Source organism: Bidens hawaiensis, unplaced genomic scaffold, assembly GCF_021521415.1.
Source record: "Bidens hawaiensis isolate Kalapana, Puna unplaced genomic scaffold, B.hawaiensis_p1.1 tig00020443_1, whole genome shotgun sequence".
In the NCBI taxonomy this organism is placed as follows: domain Eukaryota; kingdom Viridiplantae; phylum Streptophyta; class Magnoliopsida; order Asterales; family Asteraceae; genus Bidens; species Bidens hawaiensis.
In genome coordinates this window covers 202,548-214,880 of record NW_027493122.1, presented here as the reverse complement: position 1 = coordinate 214,880, position 12,333 = coordinate 202,548, and the positions used below count along the sequence as shown (strand labels likewise).

Sequence of the window (12,333 nt, the reverse complement as noted above, 5' to 3'; positions counted from 1 at the left end):
GATCCGTTTATTTTTTTTACTACAAATTGGTTTTTTAATTATAAATAATATATATCTTTTTTTTAAATAAATCATATATTAATTTTTAGTATATCCCTACTTTATAGGATTATTATAACAAATCTTTGGTGAGATTAGTTTTTAATTTAATGAGATGTTATAACTCGTTTAATAAATATATGGGTTTGATAAGACTCATACCCGTGAATTCGGGTCAAATGCATGAAAAGCCTCCATTTAAAAATCAAGCAAATCTGGTGACTCCAAAAAAAGGGGGAGCGACCACATCGCGACACATAGGATTTTTAGGTTTTCGTTTATATATATTATAGATTAGATTAAAAGTTATATTAGATTAGATTTGTAGTATTTAATTTATTTTTTTATAACTAATCAATAAATTAATTATTTATGTTTAATTTTACGAGGCCCATTTTTATAACTCGTACAGAGTCCACAAAGGGCTTAGAGCTCTCGAAGATGACCCTTGCGAGTAGACAAGTTTAGATATAATGCATTTTAAATTTTCAACTTTCCATTATGCATTTGTAATGACGTTTGACGTACTTTTGTTGATTATATAAAATAAGTTTTAATATGGGCAGACTTGATGACCCGAACCAGTCTGAAAAAATTATTATGTAGCGATCCCCGCCCACAATTTTTTTTTATTTAACAATAAGTTTCAAGAACTCCATACTTTTTTTTATTTAAAAAAAACTAGTGTTATTATCATTTGGAAATAACTTTTTTTTTAACAATTGAGTTTTGATTACCAATTGCATCCAAAATTGTTGCAACAATGAGTAAACTAATCCTAAAAACACACATGTACTTTTGATGGTTGTAGATGTTTGTTAAGATGATGCCACTTGTGGCAATTTAATAAAGGTCCAAAATGTTTAAAAACGTACATACGTGATAACAAAAACAAAACAAAAATGATAATTAGATGTCTCCCCGTTGTAACCTTCATCACCACAAACACAAAGCCCCCAAACCAACTCACTGCCGGACATCCATTCGCAAGAACATTAAGAAACAACGTTGGAATCCGTCTGAAGGTACGACGTTGTTCCTTGTCGGCTGATCATAACGACGTGTTACCTGCCAAAGAGGATAGTCATGGAGGTGTTATTGTGGAATTAATATCTACTAACCACATGGACTCAGTTGTCTTTACCTCTATACTCAAAGCTTCAATCATGCATTGGAAACAACAGGTCGTATTTAAGTGACATGTAACAATTTCTAGTATATATATAACTAGGAAAATTCCGTTATTGTCGGTTGTACTTGTACAACTTATCAAATTGTGTAGTGCTTTGCAAGTCGAGGTGAATTCGATTGGTGCCCGGTTACAAAACCAGTTATGCAACAAATTATAACAAAACACGTGTTGTGGTTACGAAACGATGACACTTCAGTTGGTATCTGGTTTACGGCGCCAAAAATAAAGCAAACCATAAATTCGTCTACACCCAGATCGATAATTTAACATATTTAAAATAGACAAAAAAATGCAGCGAACAAAAAAAACACGTGCGTTGCAGTTGCAAACTGATACGAATTCATTGATTCTGGAATCGAGGAAAAAAAAGTGATAAAAAACCCGCGTGTTGCGTTTGCGAAATAAGGCGAATTCAGTCGGAATCAACGTTGTCGGCGCTAAAATGTACACATAAATCCATGTGTTGTGGTGGTGAACCGACACGAGTTCGGTTGGTATCAGGTTACGAGAATGAAATTAAAGCAATAAGTTAATTCGCCCCCACTCAAAATACAACAAATTAACATATTTATATAAAAAAGATCGTGGCAAAAACTAAAAATATACGCGCGTTGTGCCGTGACCTAATGCGAATTCGTCCAGAATCGATGGAAAAAAAAACTCGCGGGGAAAAAACTTAGGTTGCGACTGCGAGCTGACACGAAATGGCCGGACTCATTTGACGTTATCAACGGTAAAAAATCCCGTATTTTATGACAGCGAACCGACGCGAATTAAAAAACGAAAAACAAATTAAAAGCAAATAAGCCGACCAACCACGTGGACCAATCACGTGGCTGCGTCGCCAAACTTCTAAAATATTATATATAAAATAATATAGAACATGTGATGCAAATTATGTAATGAAGCTCAACTTTTGTGTAGGGAAAGAAAGGTGTTTGGATTAAACTACCGATCGAGCTTGTGAATCTTATTGAACCTGTGGTTAAAGTAAGTTTGATATCTTTAATAATTTGTAATACGTTTGAATATATAAGAAGTTAAAAACATTTGGCTTTGTAGGAAGGTTTCTATTATCATCATGCAGAGCCTGAATACTTGATGCTTGTGTATTGGATTCCTGAAACCGCTAACACTTTGCCACCGAATGCAAGTCATCGCGTGGGCGTTGGTGCCTTTGTTATGAACGAAAACGGAGAGGTACTTTTGTTGTAGCTAGCTAGTCAGTATCTTGGTTGTGCTTTGAATTATAGTTTCAACTGGTATTATAGGTTCTTGTGGTTCAAGAAAAAAAGTGCAAAAATGCGAGGAATATGGAAATTTCCGACCGGAGTTGTAGAAGAGGTACATATGTAGATTTGGTCATCGGGGCCGGCCCTGAGAATTCACATACCCGGGCCGAGGCCGAAAGAATATGCCCTTTAAGCCTTAACGAACTAAATAATGTAAATTATTTTTTTTAAACGACGATTAAAGGTATAATAATAAACATAACAATTAACAAAATCATAATATTAAAATGAGTTTATGACATACCAAATAGACTATAAAGTGTTTGAGTATTATATAATAGCGGGTTTATCAAAGTTCAGGTATTCTAAATATATATATAATATCGGAATTTTTTAAAATTTTCCTGCCCCTGAAAAACACATGCCCCGGCCTGGCGCCCACATTACCCACCCTCAAGGCCTCCCCTGTTGGTCACCAACCTCACACGGGCTCTAATGTTCCATAACCGAAGTTGTTTTCTACAGGGTGAAGATATCTGTGAGGCAGCTGTTAGGGAAGTAAAAGAAGAGACCGGAGTAAGTTGCGTAATAATACTCGCTTTGTATAAAAGAGAATTTGGGGAATTTTGCACCTTTGTTAAACATACATATTATGATAGGTGCTAGATTTGTAACTTAGCCTGATTAATTTGAAACTGAAAAGTATGAGATATGGCCAAAAATGTTGAACTAATTTGATGTTTCTGATGCTACAGATTGATGCCAAATTTGTGGAAAATTTAGCATTCAGGTGAGGATTGCCTAATTAAGTTTGAAAGACATTATTAATTTCTAGGGGTGTGCGTAGTTCAGTTCGGTTTGGTTATTAGCATTAACCGAACCGAACCGATCAGTTATCGGTTCGGTTAATTTCGGTTAATAACCAATATCAAACATGGGCTTAAATTTTGCTTAAAAATACATGAAATGAATGCTTAAATACATGAAACGAATGTATAAAACTATAAATATATGAAATTGAGATATTAGTACATGGAATGGGTATATAAATACATTAAAATGATATAAACTATTAATACGTATAATACATGAAGTATAGGAAAAAGGCTGGAAAACATGATAAAAATGAAGAGTTCGGTGCGGTTCGGTTATTTCGGTTCGGTTTTGGTTAACGATTCGGTCATTGCTCACTCCTACTAATTTCTTTTCTGCAGGCAAAGCCATAAGAAGTTCTTTGGCAAGTCAGATTTATTTTTCATGTGCATGTTGCAGCCTGTGTCTTTTGACATCCAGAAGCAGGACAGAGAGATAGCGGCAGCCCGGGTTGGTTTTACCCCATTATGTAAAGACAAGTCTGACTGCTGTAGTGTAAGTCTTGATTAACTATCTTGAAAGTGTTTGTTTATGTGTATGTAGTGGATGGCGTTTGAGGAATATGCGGCTCAACCTTTCGTCCAAAAGCATGATCTTCCCAAGTATATAGCTGAGATATGCTTGGCAAAGAGGGACAGACATTATACGGGTTTTGCACCTCTGTCTACGCTAACGAGTTTTACGAAAAGCCCAAGCAGTTTGTACTTGAACACCACCTATCTCAGCTAGACAGTTTTCTTGTGTTCAACTCAAGCTACCAACATACATGCAAGTTTGTTTCTTAGTAAATAGAGGTGTTTAGTATAAATCTCTTCTTGGCTCATAAACGATATTGCACAGGGATTTGAGCTTTTTTGTTTGTCCCTTCTATTTTTTTTTTAAATTTCGGTTTCAGTTTAACGATCATCATCTGCGATTCAATAATCGTGTTCGTTTCTTCTTCTTCGTTTGCGTTGAACGTTGATTGATCTTGATGATACCACTTTAAGGTCCAAAAACTGATATGAAAGTTAAAAGAAATTATCAAATGTAATCAAGATTTATTGATTGAATTGAAATGTGTTGTGTTTGATCGGCACATACATGCCCTATTTATACATACACATATATGTCGGTTATTGATTCAATTAAAACGTCTCTAGTCTAAGAGACTAAGCCACCCGCATTGGTGACCCAATGCTTGAGTGGGTCACCAATCGCCATACATGTATAAAAAACAAATAAAGTTAATTATTTTTGCAATCTTTTTGTTTTATTTTTGTTTTTTGACAGATTGCGTCATTTTATTAGTTGTCTATTAATTTTCTTTCCGTTTTTTTTCCTAACAATATATTTCACGTATAATTGCTTCTTTTTTTTAATTAATTTATAATATTTAATTTTTAAAAAGTTATAAAATAATTAGTTTGGATGGAGTTGTGAATGAAAATAAAATGAAAATACAGTTTATGTTGGGTGTCATGAGTGAAATAGAGAGAATTTTAGTTTTTGTTTTTAAATGAAATGTTGGGTTGTAAATATGAATAATCTAAGCAATGCAATGTGGTGTATTATAATTACATAATTAGGGTGCAGTTACTGTACGCTAATGCCTTAACGTACGGTAGGTACGCGAGACGCTCAAAGGCAAAAAACTAAAATGCTCAGAAAACGCTTACAAAAACTTAAACGCTCATTAAACTCTCAAAATCGGTCTTTGTGAAAAAAAATGAAAAATTGATTGATTAACCATCCAAAACTGTTTTTTTCGATGAACCAATGATTAATTGGACATGTATTGACGATTCCGAGATGTTTGGATGCGATTTCATGGATCGATTCGTGAAAAAATGGATTCGCGTACGTATTGTACGTTAAGGCATTATTGTATTTGATCTTTTCCCAACTATACATTAGCCCTAATTAACATAATATCTAAAATTCAACCCTAAACTTACTAATGTTGATTGGGTCTAAAACTATCTGTCCATGCATTCTTCAAAACTTAGGTCAATAACTATTAAGGCTAGGAAACAAATAGATGACCAGCAGCCAAAAAAATTTGAAAATAATATTTAATTGTGACAAAAAAAAAGATAGATAGGGCAGGCTTGACTAAGAGATGTTTGTGGAATTGTGGGATTAAAAGATTACAAGTTGGCTACCTAACTTTCTTCCTTCTTTTACTCAAATACCCTCTATACCATGCATGTGTAATTTTTGTAGCCAACTTTTTAGCCAGAAAATATATAATATTTATTACATAATAAATGGGTACAAAAGAAATTATAATTCCCATATTAATTTTGTTGTCTATGGAAGTTTACCTATCAAAATTGGGTAGACAGGAATGGTCAACCCTCATAATATTAAACAAAGAATATAGGGTATATATAAGTATATAACTATATAACTGTATATATAACCTCCCAATGCAAAAGCTGGTAGACATCCTAAGTTTTCTGTCTCTTATCACACAAAGATGATGATGACATATTTTACTAGTTTCATGTTCTTCTTTCTTTTAGCTCCGGCTATGGCGTTAACAGATGACCTGATACGACTAGCAGGATACGGCGAAGAGAGGCTATCTACAGTCTTGGTCTCCGGGACCTTGCTTTGTAACGATGCTAGGAATTCCCATCATCCCATCCCTGGTTAGTTTATATTGTCTTAATTAGTTATACACGTATATTTTTTATATCGAAATAAAAGACAAACATGTAACAAGCTGGCAAGCTGCATGTCATGTTTGTCCTTTTTGAATAGCAAAACTAAGTCGTTTAGAAATTAATTTCTAACTATGTTGTACAGGAGCATCAGTGGCCGTCTGGTGTCATGCATGCAGGAAAATAAGAAAATTTAATATTATTAGAGCGAAAACCGACGAATATGGGAATTTCGTTGTTGATCTTCCTTCCCATCTTCATGCAATTCAAGATATGGAAAAGAGATGTCGTGTTAGAATTGTTAGGGTGCCAAACAAATCTCCTTGTCACCGAGCAGCGGCTAGAAATAAACACGTAGCTCGGATCAAGTTGTCATCTTCAGGGAATGGAGTTCGCGCTTACTCCACCCATGACATCCACTTAACACGGAATTTAGGAAAACGAAAACATGTGTTACATTAAACAAGTGAAGAGATCCGACCTTAGTTAATCGAAACACATATGATGGCGCTACAGTCACTACAATACTTATCTATAGAGCTAGTTATGTTGCTTGATCTTGTTTCATAGTTTAGTAGGCATGTATGTCGTATTTCCTTTGTGTTATGTACTAGCATGCATGAATTAAAATACTTGTATAAATATGAAGAAAAAAAAAATGAAGTTATGCCCTTCTCCCTAACTTTAAATCCCTACCTATTTCTATGTTAGGCTATGCGTAGTGGAGGGGCTACAAATGAGGACGAATTATGACACGTGGCGTCCAGTCAGCAAGGAGTGAGAATTTGTTTTTGGGGTGTAATGGTGTAGGGGCTACAAATTGGGCCAACAATATCTTTTTTTATTATTTTCTTTTTATAATTAAGACAGAATTACAAATTTTGTCCTTTAAAATAAGACGAATTACGGTTCGTGTCATTTTCTAAGTTTCCTTGCAGGCGGTGTACTTTAAACTTTTTTTTTCCTACAAGTTTTGTCCTTTACGCTAACTGGGTTAGAAAAACTCAGTTAAATACCCTCAAGTGAGACGCATGTGAGGGCATTTTTGTCATTTCGTATGTAACTGCAAACTTCATCATCCACCACACCAAAATCAAATCAAAACCCAGATTCAATCTCCATCCAATCATCAAACCCATCTCTCAATTTCCCCAAATCCCCAATTTCTAGGGTTTTTCAAATCTAAATCCTCAAATCTCCAATTCATCCTCCAATTCGATCCAATTCCTCAAATTCAATTAGGGTGGAGAGGAGGTGGTTTCCGGTGGTGGTGGCGATGGCCGTGAAATGGTGGTGCCTGAACAAACTCTCCGACCGCGACACCCACTCCGCCACCGAGCTCGAGTCCATCGCCAAAACCCTAACCAACGACCCAGACACCGAGCTCGAGTCCATCGACACCCACTCCGCCACCGGTTCCATCGCCACCACTCACCTCTCACAAACTTATCGATTCGCCCTTGTGCTGTCACCATGTTAGTTCGTTGGGCGGGGCTATTAGGTCGGTGACGAGATGAGTAGAAGAAGAATGACGATAGAGGTTTAAAGAAGCTGCCACGACTTGGGCTTCTGATTGCCGCCGGAGGTACGGATAGATGTCCAGCTGCAGCCATTGGATTTGGACAGGGAACAAATTACAGAAAGAAATCAAAACAGGCCCGTTTCACCTGCTGTAAGCTTAAAACTTTTAGTTTTATAAGGTCTTTGTTATTATTGAATATAGCATTTGTATAACCAACTTTTGTGCAGGCTAACTCAGATAGCGTTGAAATCATTTCTTTTGGCATTAATTTCAGTCCCTACAAGTCTCATTTGCAACAAGAATTTAGCCTTGAGGTATCTATATATGTTATATTATTTCTGTCTCCATTTGCTGATTAAAAAATTGCTGCAATTGCAGGATCGAGAGTTTGAGAAAAAAGCCAAAAGAATGAAAAACCTTTCAAACTGGTGTTGGAGTGACTTTATTGATGTCGATGCCAATGATGATGAGCTGGCAGATACAGCTGACTCGGGTGTAAATCTACAGTCTAACCTCAATATACCCCGTGTCTCTATCCAAATCCAAATCCAATGGCTGCAGCTGGACATCTATCCGTACCTCCGGCGGCAATCAGAAGCCCAAGTCGTGGCAGCTTCTTTAAACCTCTATCGTCATTCTTCTTCTACTCATCTCGTCACCGACCTAATAGCCCCGCCCAACGAACTAACATGGTGACAGCACAAGGGTGAATCGATAAGTTTGTGAGAGGTGAGTGGTGACGTGGTGGCGATGGAACCGGTGGCGGAGTGGGTGTCGATGGACTCGAGCTCGGTGGCGGAGTGGGTGTCGCGGTCGGAGAGTTTGTTCAGGCACCACCATTTCACGGCCATCGCCACCACCGCCGGAAACCACCTCCTCTCCACCCTAATTGAATTTGAGGAATTGGATCGAATTGGAGGATGAATTGGAGATTTGAGGATTTAGATTTGAAAAACCCTAGAAATTGGGGATTTGGGGGAATTGAGAGATGGGTTTGATGATTGGATGGAGATTGAATCTGGGTTTTGATTTGATTTTGGTGTGGTGGATGATGAAGTTTGCAGGTACATACGAAATGACAAAAATGCCCTCACATGCGTCTCACGTGAGGGTATTTAACTGAGTTTTTCTAACCCAGTTAGCGTAAAGGACAAAACTTGTAGGAAAAAAAAGTTTAAAGTACACCGCCTGCAAGGAAACTTAGAAAAGAACACGAACCGTAATTCGTCTTATTTTAAAGGACAAAATTTGTAATTCTGTCTATAATTAAACTAAACAAATAAAAATCAATTTATTTAAATAATTAAATAAAAATGCACTAAAATTAAAAAGAAATACAAAAAAATACATAACTAAAAATTAAAAAAAATACATAACTAAAAAAAAATACTAATATCCATAATATTCGCGCATTTTTTCAATTCGTTGTCGTTGCAACAATGTGGCCTCTTCGTGTAACCCGGCCACTTTGAGAGATTCGTATTCTTTACTCATTTCCCGCAATTTCAACATAGCGGCAATCTTTTCGTGTTGTTTGTTGGTTTCTCTCATGGCATCGTTGAATTCCTCGACACACTTTTAGTGTTTTTTTGATGATTTCTCTCATGGTAGCGGTGAGTTCCACGGAATTTGGTTGGTTCGGGTTGTTTCTAGGATTCATTTTGCTAGATTTTTTTGAAGAAGGTGTATGTTTATATAGATATGAAATGGATATGAAATAAAGAAGAAGGTTTATGTTTATATAGATATATAAATATATTGTTTTAATTAATTTTTTTTTATTGTTGACCGTTGTCAAACGGTCAAATTATTAAAATATTATTATTTTCTCACAACTTGGGCAACAATAACAATCCGTCCCCGCCCCTTTTCGCCATAAAATCGCCGGGGGGGGGGGGGGAGTGTTCTAGCCCCTTCGCGCCCAAACGTCGTCCAAACCCACGCCCACTACATATGGCCTTATAATATGTCAAGCACATGATTCAGACACTTATTACATTTATTTATGTAACTGTTGTTTGGGTTGCTAGATTCTACTATATATGTGTCAATCCTCTAATTGTCTATCTATCTTAAGTCCATACTTCGATCAACCAAGTAGACATATAATATGGGATTAAGAGCAAAAAAAGGCAAACAATCTCTACAAAAGCTCATATACCCGTGTATGACCTGGGTTAGTTATGGTAAAACTATTAGTAATTTCAGACTTCAAGTCATAAGTTGGGGAATTTGGAGGCTCAGACTGATATTGACGAGTCAATAATATATATAGTTGGTTGTGTTTCTAATTACAATATTTTCTTAATTGCACTGTAATTAGAATATGGTAATGTTTTGACTAACAAGTTAGAGCTAGTCTATATAAAACAAGTTATGGTTAGACATTGTAATCAAGTTTTTGAATTATATTTCTTGCTTAATAAACGTTTGAGAGTTATCAAACTTTCTTAGTTAATTTGTTCTTTGTTCTTGATATTTATTCACCACGTGAATTTATATCAGAGAGGTTAATTAGCTCTTACCACATGTTTTTCACGGTTAAAATCCTTTGGTTTTTGACGATGTTGTGGGACGTCTAAAGGAATATAAGGAGCGTATAAGAGACGAGGATTCCCAACCCGACAACTAAGGAAAATTAGTGTTTCTTAAATCTGATTCCTTTTCAAAACACGAGAACCACGAACCAACACAGGGTAGAAGTCGAGGTTTGTATCGCGACGGGGTGATGGCCACAGTCGAGATCAATATGGTCAAAAGGTAAAAATCGGGATTATTCAAAAACTACTTGTTATCAATGTTAGAAGACGAGTCACTTTGCTTCAAGTTGTAATGACCAGAAAAATAAAAACAAGCAAGTTAACGCGGCCGAGACAAAGGGAGTTGATTCATCCTTAGGCTATGTGTAGTGGAGGGGCTACAAAATGGGGTGTTTTGCGTCATGTGGCGCCCAGTCAGCAAAGGGTAGGTTTTTATTTTTGAGGTGTAATGGTGTAGGGGCTACAAATAGTAATATAATAATATATATATGTATATATATATATATACCACACATGCACACAACATATTAAATTAATAATATTCTTCACAACAATTCGCCGGACAAGAATATGTCACCTCCGCACATTTTGGCCCACAATTCGCCTAGGGGGGGCGGTGTTCGCGCCCCAAATCTCCCACTTGTCGCCCCTTTCCTCGCCCACTACAGATAGTCTTATACATGATGAGTTGTATCAAGTAATAGTGTTCTTGAACGATGAAAAATTAATTATGAAAAAATACAAGTCTAGACTGAAATAAGAAGATATGTGATATTTGGATAACAATGCTAGCAAACACATGACAGGGAACTGCTTCACAAACTTTTCACACCTTTGTAACTTTCTATTCGGACTCATATATATGTGTCTCACTAGTGTTTTTTTCAATGATGTCTTGTGTCCAACATTCTTCTCTTATCAAGTTGTGTGGCTATACCTGTTGTCAGGCAATAACCAGATATTTGAAGCAGTAGATCAATTTCTTCCACACAGTTTTTAAGTTTGGGGGGCTAGCTTATAACTATTTGAAGAGGTAGGTCCCAGCAGAGACCAGTTGGTCCCGCAAGACTCACCTTGAACAGGGACGTCTGCGCAAAGGCCATCTGCTCCCGCAGGACCCACCATGCTCATAGGATCTTACGCGCAGTACACAAGCTGAACACGCAGGGAAAGCCTCCCAATGGTGAAGTACCCCGCCTGTTCCCGCAGTTGCGGATACAAGCCATCAGGGAAGGCTACCCGCAGACAGCAGGGCTACACGCACAAGACACTAGCTACTTCAGTAGTCACATGAAGGAATGAGCAAGGCGGGAACAATCCCGCCTAAATGAGCCAGTCTGATTCTGAAAGATCTTTTGTACCATACCTACCAAGGTATGGATAGGACAGACGATCTGACCAGAACAGCCCATGAGCCAATCACAGGGTGACAGCTCATCGACAACAGGGCGAGGAGGAGCACCCTCTAGTACTGTTTGTCACTATTAGCCGCTGCCTACTCACCAACCCTTACTGAGGAGCATGCGCGGCCTACAGTTGGTGGAATAGTGTTACTGTTGGCCGTAACCTATTCACCAACCAGCATGGCCTGCGTACAATCCACAGTAAGTAGGACGTGCATAATCTACAGTTGGTGGAATAGTGCAGCCGACTTTGTTACTGTTGGCCGTAACCTACCCACCAACCAGTATGACCTGTGCATAGTCCACTGTTGGTTGAACAGGAATACTATTCAGCCGGCTGTACCTTCTAGGAAACCTACCTTCGGCTATAAATACTCCAATATCTTGGAATGGTAAGATCATCTGCTATCCAGTTATCTAGCAATCTCTTAATATACACTTATATTCAGAGCAACCTAGTCTGATTCTCACGCCGGAGGGTGGTCACAAGGAGGAACTCCCCCCTTCTCAGTGACGAGCTTACGGTGTTTGTTTTGCAGGTCTCCTGAAGAACAGCCTTCTCAGCTAGACCTCATCCGTGGGAAACATTACTTAACCCCCAGATTATCTATAATCTGTACCGGGTCACCTAGTGTTTCTTCATTGGCGCCATCCGTGTATAAAAGCTAGAACTACTTTAGTTTTTTCACAATTTCTGAAGAAATGGTTAACGTTACTCTGGTTCAAAGGCCAGTAACCGACCAAGAAACCCCGGTAACAACCCCAGCAACTGGGGGGAACACCGGCGGTTATACAATCCTTACGAACACTACCCCGACTACCCAAGCCGGGGCAAGTGGAGTAAATATTCCATTGGGGTTCTCCGATACCCAACTGGAAAAACG

General features: G+C 37.6%; 1 pseudogene across 1 annotated transcript; it reads left to right on the top strand.

Annotated features, from left to right (window-relative positions):
* Window positions 1-941: 941 nt before the first annotated feature.
* LOC143560753 (nudix hydrolase 2-like) lies at window positions 942-4,094 on the top strand (annotated as a pseudogene). The gene is made up of 8 exons (XR_013140181.1): window positions 942-1,223; window positions 2,156-2,221; window positions 2,294-2,431; window positions 2,503-2,575; window positions 2,989-3,039; window positions 3,219-3,253; window positions 3,678-3,786; window positions 3,880-4,094. The product of XR_013140181.1 is annotated as a nudix hydrolase 2-like (transcript).
* The last annotated feature ends 8,239 nt before the right edge of the window (window positions 4,095-12,333 follow it).